This window comes from Pteropus alecto, unplaced genomic scaffold (genome assembly GCF_000325575.1).
Source record: "Pteropus alecto unplaced genomic scaffold, ASM32557v1 scaffold69, whole genome shotgun sequence".
Classification (NCBI taxonomy): domain Eukaryota; kingdom Metazoa; phylum Chordata; class Mammalia; order Chiroptera; family Pteropodidae; genus Pteropus; species Pteropus alecto.
The window spans coordinates 33,223-40,141 of record NW_006494610.1 but is presented as its reverse complement, the minus strand read 5'-3'; positions in this window follow the sequence as shown (position 1 = coordinate 40,141).

The window sequence follows — 6,919 nt, the reverse complement described above, 5'->3', positions numbered from 1 at the left end:
ACACTGAAGCTTCAGGAGACCTCCAGAGTGACTGAGAGAATATGGCTAGGTACCGCATTCATAGCAATTCTTCAAGATTCTTTGCAGCAATAATTAATGGGTGCCTTATCATGAGCTTTTTCTTCTATTCCCAAAGGAGATCTTACCTTTTTGCCTAAAAGAGAGAGGTGGCTCTGTCAAATTGTGCCTTCTACCATCTTTGCCTATCACCAGAATTTGCCGCATGGCGGTTCCTGTCCCAGAGAGCATTTTCACTTGACGAGAGTCCTCTTTCCAATCCCATATCATGAGTGAATCTCATAGATTCCCCAGTGCTGCCCACTGGAGGGATTGCCTCGTGAGTGATGCTTCTGGTTAGTTCACAGTTTAGAATTTCAGTCAGTATTGTGGCTCCCTCTTCCCACATTTACAATAGACATGTTAACTTTGCTGAGTACGTTTCTTGCACTTGCCTATGCTTCTGGGCAAGGGCTTTCAATGACCTTTTCTCTTTTACAAACTGTGGTTTGCATGTTCTCCATCTGACTGCTTAATGGCAGGATGCTTTTCCCCACCTCACCAACAAAATGAATTTTCTGATCATGGCTTATTTATTTAGTGTTTGAAATCCTATAACTTGTCCCAGTTATTCATACTGACTGAATAACTCCTGAAGCATGGAAGAGCTCAAGGGTAGTCTGACATAATTGAACTCAGTCAAGGACCTTTTAAGTTCTGACACCTACAAGACTTGATGAAGACCCTCTTGCAGGCTCTTCTATCTTAGTAGTTCTTAACTTCCTGAAATAAAAGAAAGCTGACCAAGGCCTTGGAGATCATCCTGAAGTAGCTTTCAATGTCTGTAGCTCATGGACTATAATAGTTTGCAGTGATTTGATGGAGAGAAATTATTTTAGGAGGACTAAAACATTTACTCTCTCATTGTGGCTTTACTTATAATGAGAAGAGGCATGCGGATGGTGAAGAGCAGTAATTCCCTGACAGATATCCTGGCATGACCTTGAGATTTTGTTACTTTATTTCTAATTTTTGACAGCTGTGACCTGGGTCTTAGCTCTAACCCTGGGTGCTCTGCAGATATAGTAGGCAAGGGATGGCAATTGGCACAGAAGCACATTTTGAACACAGTGAAATTTGTTCTCATGAACCAGGCAAGTTCTCCTCCTATAAACAGCTTCAAATTCTGACAATAGGTACAGGGAACTACTCTGTTGGCAAATGAATTATCAAAGATCTCCTATTTCCAGTTGCTTTTATATTTACATAAATTAATGATTAAAATAGGTGGACAAGCCCATTTGACTTTCTGCATATGAGAAACAATTTTGTTTGATATCAAAAAGGTTTATTTTAAGCAATACGTAACCTGTTATCACATTGCCATTTATGTTCCTAACTTGAAATTTGATCCTTCAACTCTTATAACAACTTCTTGAGTTTTAAGGATTCAGTCACAGTGATTTTTTTAAAAAATAATTAGAACCACTTGAAATAAAGGAATAGTAGCTTTGAGATACAAACAAAACCCGAGTTTAAATCACACTGACTAGTTCTGTGACATCAGTCAAGTTATCTCATTCTCTAAGCTTGCCCCCATCTGAAAAGCTCGGGCTAATAATATTTCATAGAAATGCTGAAATGATTAAATGAGATAAATAAATGTATTTTAAAAACTAATATAGTGTTTGATATATAACAGATCTAGAACTTACCAAATTATCTATCTATCTATCTATCATTATCTATCTCTATATCACCAGACTTTCTTTTATGATTATATTAAGAACTCTAGTAAAACACAATATTTCTCTTTGAGTTAAAAAAAAATAGTGTCTATGAAGATTGCTAATATTTTACACATTTTCTCTCAGGACAGCATTTTGTCTCTTGTAAGCCAGAGGTTGAGGCTCATAGTTTAGAAAACTGTGTATAGGCCTGTATCTCCCAGCACTCCTTTTAATGCTAGATTTTGCATTGGTACAAGAGTTCAGTAGGATTTCAGGTTTTGATAAATCAAATGAATGATCGTTTCCAACTCTCAACTATTCTTCCCCTTAGCATGAAGACAAATGGAAATAGAAGACTTTCTAAGTTGCCTTTGTGATATTAATGGGTGTCAGTTCTCTTAGCTGACACCTTGATTTAAGAGATATCACCACTATGTCATCTTGTATTATCTGATTCTCTCACCACCACTCTTATAGCTGTTCTCTGTCCTTCCATCCTTGGCGCAGAAACTGGAAAATACAGTTAGTTCATCATCAGCCTTTCTCTACCTTATCAACTGTGATTCAATGACAAATCTCTTGGCCAGCATTTGGAGAAATTGGAGAAGTTATCTGAGGGTTTTATTTTATTTTTAATGAAATCATTTTGGAGTTCTGCCATAGGTCATAGAGAAGAAAATGCAAATTTTTGTCTTGCAAATGCTAACATTTGTTGAGCATATCTAAAGAATAGACAAGTAAAAAGTCCCTTTGTTAAATCCTCAGTGCTGTGTCTGGAGACATGGGTTTGTCTTTCCCTTCTCTCCTCCATGTGTAGAGATGCACATGAGTCCTATGCACTGTGGAATTCACTGTGTGGAGGGCCCAGTTCCTCATGACTGCTTCAGAGACTAAATCTTTACTGAGTTCAGAAAAATGTTGTGTTGCCATGGAACCCTCTGGCAGTGTGCCCAATGGTCTCCGGACCCCCTTCTCAGAATATTCTTTTTAAAAAGAATAAAACATAATACATAATGTCAAGGGAAACCAATACATTAAAATATAGTTACCAAAGTGTTTTATTATGCTATGTACTTCTTCACTAATGCATAAAATAACAAGACTGTGTGGCTAATAATAATAACCATAATTCCAAGTAGAGATGAGCATAAATGATAAATAATATTATGTTATATTATATAAATAATAAAATTGGAGCTAACTGAAACAACAGTAAAGTGACATGAAAAAATGCATGATTTTTACTGGTAACAAAGTCATACATATTAATACTACTGCAGTTTGTTTCCTACATTTGTAGTTAAAGAAATGCTAAATTTCAGAGATTAGCAAAATAAAGATGTCATTTTTTTCCAGCCAAGTTTATGGATCGCCCTGAATTCTACCTCACAAACCCCTTGGATGTTCACGGCCTACAGTTTCAGAATCCTTGGGCCTCAACTCCCAGTGTGTGAACCAAACTCTCTCCCTGGAGATTCTCACCCGCTGGCCTCTTGCATTGCCAAAGTTGCAAAGATTCAGAAGTCAATTCCTTGCCAGCGGGAGAGGCAAAATCTGAACATCCAAAACCAAAGCTGCACTTAAGAGAAGAGCCTTTGTCTTTGCTGACAATGAAAGAGATTCACCGTGAAAAGATCTTTGTGTACCTTGGATGTTTGGTTAAAGTGCCTTTGAAGGCTCTGGAACACATCACCAGGAGAATTCCTCCCTGCTACAGACTTTAGTGCCACTGCATAGCAAATATTGAGGGGAAAAAGGCAGATCAGTGTAGATAGTCCACGGAAGAAAATCTCTTTCCCAGGTAAGCCTCTGCAGCAGTGAAGTATATTATGCTAGGTTGTACAAGAGGCAACCCTGAGAGAGAGAAGAACGCTCATCCAGGGCACCGTCTGGGTGTTCCCAACATTACCGTCTGTTTGTTTGTTCTTTAGTGTTTGTTTTTCTATCCCCATCCCTCCTCCTTCTCTGCCTGGCTCAAATTCAGCTCTGTACTGGAGCCTCAAAGGGCTGAAAGCACACTTCCTCTATGAAGCCACCCTAAGGCTCTGCCAGTGGGCAATGGGAGTCACAGAGATGATGACAGTCACTGCCACCTTCCTCCCTCCTCTTTTCTCCTCCTGCCAAGCCCTGACAGCTCTGGGAGCTGAGCGCCTGCCTTTGACTCCTGCGCAGGTATCCACGCTGTGTGCCTCTGCCAAGCCACGGGGCCAGCTCTAGGAATGTGTTTTTAATATTCATTGTTCACTCTGTCTGTTACTGATGTGTGCACTGCAATTATTGTAATTCTTTGCACATGTGTTGTTATGAAATGGCTGCCTTTCAAGCTATGCCAAGTTATTTTTTTTTTCCTTTCTGAAACCCAAATATATTATTTCTACCTATGTTTCAGTTAGTTTGCCACGCTTCTTTATTTTATTTCAAAGATCAGTCTGGGCGGCAAAGAAAGAGTGGCGTGTGCACAAAGCAAGGTCTGCCTGCTTTGCTCACAGAAGAACAGTTGCTTTTGATTTAGGCTTCTGTGGTTTTCACCTCACTTGCTTATTTTCTGCTTTCCATGCGCACAACCAAGTCAACTTTCAGACACACACATCCCACAGGTGCTGCTCCTGGAGTAGCCATCTGCACCCAGGGGAAGGCACACATGCAATGTATAAAACAGACATGCACAGATGTGCCTGCAAACAGCATTTGGTTTGAAGATTTCTTGGATATCATTCATTTTTCTCCTCTTATTGGTAGGGAGGGAAAGGAAGTCTAGAAAAGTCTCATACTTGGAACATACACAAAAAATTAATCACTGTTGATCTGAAATTGATGTCCAGTTAAATTTGAATTTCAGATCAAGAACAAATAATTTTTAGTAAAATATATATCCCATAGAATATTTGGGACGTACTTATACAAAAAATCATTCCTTGTTGATTTGAGATTCCAATTTAACTGGGCATTTTGAATTTTATCTGGCAAGCCTGCAACATTATCTAAAATATAAGGACATCCCTTCAACTCATGCAATACATTTTGTCAGAGACAACATATGCTGATTTCCTATCTAGCGACAGATATTTTTCCTTAAGCAAGGTTTCGGATCTTATTCCTCTATAATAATAGCTTCTGACCACCTCTCATCCCAATACCAGCTACCCTGGTAGGATGGGGCCACTCCAGCTTTATTCCTCCTCCTAATTGGGGAAGGGTGGGAGGAATATGCAAGTCATCCAGTTCGGGTGATATATTTTCAGAGAGAGGATCACTGACATACCCAGTCACCCAGGCCCAAGACCTTAGAGCCATCCTCAATTCTCTCTTTCCTTTGGTCCACCCTTGTAGAGCTTTATTCACAATGTCTTTCGCATCTTCTCCCTTTCATTACAGCTATCCTCTGAATCCAGATTCAGTATTTTTCACTTAGGTGACAACATGAATTTCTGAATTTTTCTCCCTACCTGTAGCATCTCTCTCCTACAGTCTATCTATCCACCACACTAACTGTCCTGAAGTTCGGCGCCACAGTGAACACTCAGGCATTCCCAAGGCTTAGATATATTCTGTTTCCAGAATGCCTGCCAAATGACGTCATATATTTTGGTGTATATCAAATCCAAATATCAAGGCATTATTAAGTCCCTCAAGAAACTGATTTTAACTTTTTCTGTAAAGAACCAGATAGTAAACTTTTTAGGCTTTGAGGCCTATGCAGTTTCTGTCACAACTGCTCAGCTCTGCTGTTGTTGCATGAAAGAAGCCGTAGACAATACATAGATGAATGGGCATGTTTGAGTTCCATTACAACTTTATTTCTAAAGACAGGAAGAGGGTATGGATTTGGCTTATAGGCTGTAGTTTGCCGATCCCTCTCTAGCTGCCAAATTAAACCTGTTCTCCAAGTCTCAGCTCAAGTGTTTCTCTGTAAAGCTTTCCTTGATCCACCCAGTTTGAAGTGACTCCTTATTCACTTCATGCACACAACACTTTGTCTCTTTTACGGCCATGCCCACATTCTGCCTTGTACAGAGTCCATGCCTCATGTCTCTGGTAATGTACTTGGCCTCCCCCGCAGAAGCAACCACACTCCTTTACAAAGGAGAGATGTTCAATAAGAACATATTAATAGAAAGAATAATTGAATAGGAAGAATAATTGAAATAGGAAGAATAACTGAAGAGTGGGTCTAGAGAAAGGGCAAAGGCTTGATCAACTACAGCTTCCTGCTAGTCCTCCAGGAAGAGTATGGATTCCCTTGAAGACCATAGACCAACACTAAGTGCTTTCTGGAGAAGCCAACTTCCAGGCCAGTCAGCCAACATTTAAAACACACAGAAGCGTGCCCATTAAAAATAAATTAGCTAAGCATTCAATTCCCCAACCAAGAAGGTTGGTATTGCAAATGGATCTGGGCTGAAACCATTTTCCTTTTTGAAAAATATCCAAGTTTTAAAAGAAATAACTTCATCTGATCTGAACTACCAACACATTGCTCCAAAATCCATTCCTTGAGAGAACTAGATACCTCTTTCCGCTCAAAATCTACATGACTCCAAAGCATCTGAGCTTCTACAGAAGGGCTAGAAATAGCCGAGTCCTATGTGCCTCAGAGAAAGGGTTTCAGAGCTGGGAAGAAAGAACTGAGGAAAAGAGCAACAACACAAACATTTCTCCAGCAAAATAACCAGAAAAACTAAAAATTATTTTAAAGTTAGCTGCTTTTGAAAATTGTGAGCAAATTTGTTTCTCTAATTCTTTAGTATTTTTGTCACTTTTTGGACTTAGGGATGGTTTAGTTAGATTACTACACATTTGATTTTGTCTCTCTAATCTATTTAGGGGCATGTCATGTCTTCCTTATTAATCTATAGATTTCTCAATGGAAGATACACATTTTCTATTCTTGCATACCTCCTAGAGCATTACAATACCAGGGCCGCAGCAAATGCTCAATAAGCAAGCACTAAATAAGTAAATATATGGTGCATAATAACCTGCTAAAAGTCTTTGGTGGGGGAATTAAGTTACTCAAATTAATTTATTTAAAAGAGAATTCTTCCCTTCTCTTAAAGTCCTAATCCCACCTCTTTTTCATCACCAATTAGTACCTCTAAGTCCTTTGAAATTTCCATAACAATAAGAAAGAAAAACCAAAATTTTGCTTGCAGCTATGTTTTATTAGATTTAAAGGTTCTTTGATGGCAGGA